This window comes from Antrostomus carolinensis, unplaced genomic scaffold (genome assembly GCF_000700745.2).
Source record: "Antrostomus carolinensis isolate BGI_N321 unplaced genomic scaffold, ASM70074v2 scaffold11595, whole genome shotgun sequence".
Taxonomy (NCBI): Eukaryota; Metazoa; Chordata; class Aves; order Caprimulgiformes; family Caprimulgidae; genus Antrostomus; species Antrostomus carolinensis.
In genome coordinates, this window is record NW_010315745.1 from 30385 (window position 1) to 32283 (window position 1899).

Here is a 1899-nt window from a genome sequence, read left to right on the forward strand (position 1 = left end):
TCTCCTACTGGGCTATGCGTTCAGTTTGGATCATCAAGATTAGCCTGTGCCAGCTAACCTTTCTCACTATAGGAAGTCATACAAAATAACAGCTACTTTTCCCAGTCACAATGTCAGGCTGCTGCAAATCGAATGGAAAAGCAAAGGCTTCTTCAGCCTCTGGAGCAGAGAGATTGGGATTGAATCTGTGCAACAATCTCCTTCACATCCTACCTAAAGTCCAGGAGTGAGCAAGGTGAAAGGGCAGCAAGGAAGGTCTCTGTAAATATATTTAAATACACTGGTATTAAAAGGAAGGGTAAGGAGAGTGGGAGCTCATTTGTCAGTGGGGCAGGGAACCTAGTGGGAAGCTACAGGGAAAAGACTGAGGAACCCCAATGCAGCTTTTGTCTCAGTTTTCATTGGCAAGGCTTGTCCTAAGGTAACCCATGTCCCTGAGCTTTCTAGCAGGATTTGTGGGACTAAACTGGTACCTACACTAGCGGAAGAGTTGGGGATTGCTTAAGCCTCTGTGCATACACAAGTCCAGGGGACCAGATGGGATGCATCTAGGGGTGTTGGAGGAGCTCACTAATGACATTGTGATGCCACACTGCATCATTTTTGAAATATCATGGCAGTTAGGAAGGATCCTCATAACTTGAAAAGGGCAAATGTCCCATAATCTTTAAGAAAGGCAAGAAGCAGGATTCAGGGGACTACAGGGCGGTCAGTCTCACCTCAGTCTCTAGGAAGGTGATGGGGCAAATCCACTCAGAATTAATTTCTAAACTCATAAAAGACAAGAATGTGATTGAGAGCAGCCAGCACAGTGGAAATCATACTTGATCATCCTCATTGCTTTTTTGATGAGGTAACTGGTGCTGTGGCCAAGGGATTGCAGTGGATATTGTACACCTTGATTTTAACAAGGCCTTTGACACAATCTCCCCTAGTTTCTTTATCACTGAATTTGTAAGATAATGGCTATATAAGTGGACAAAAATGTGGGTGAAGAATTGACTCAACTAGTGGACCTGAAAAGCTGTGATCAGTGGTGCAAAGTCTAGTAACTAATGGGGTCCCTCAGAGGTCAATAATGGGACCAATACTACTTAAAGTCTTCAGTAACAACCCAGATGATGGGACAGAGTGCAAGTCTGTGGACAACATCAAGTTAGGAGAAAGCAGTCAATATCCTGAAGGGCAGGGCTGCTACTCGGAGGGAAGTGGATAGACTGAAGAAATGGGTTGCAGGAAATATCATGAAGTTCAATAGCAGCAAGATACTGCATGTAGGATGGAATAGCATCCTGTAACACTACAGGCTGGGGCCCAACCGTCTAGGAAGCAGCACTGTGGAAAGGACATGAAGGTCCTTGTGGACAAGGAGTTGACCATGAGCCAGCAGCATGTGGTCGCACCAGAGGGCTGCATTAGGAAAAGGGTCACCAGCAGATCAAGAGAAGTGATCCTTCCACTTTATTCAGAGCTTTTAAGAGCACATCTGGAGTACTGTGTCCTGTTCTGGGCTCCCCAGTGCAAGATAGATATCAATATACTGGATTGAGTCCAGCAGAGGTCACCAAGCTGGTCAAGGATCTGTAGCACAGGGCATATGAGGAAAGGCTGAGAAAGCTGAATTTGTTCAGGTTGGAGAAGGGAAGCGGAAGGGCAGACCTTACTGCTGTCTGCAATTACCTGATCAGAGCATGACAGAGCTAGCTAGAGTCTTCTTGAAGGTACATAGTGATAAGAAGGGAGGCAATGGGAGCAAGTTTCAACATGGGAGATTCCAAATAAATATTGGGGAAAAAAAACATACGATGAGGGTGGTCAAACAGCCATGCGGGATGTCCAGAGAGGCTGGGTAACCTCTGTCCTTGGAGAGTACAGTCTTGAACAACCAGATATATTTAG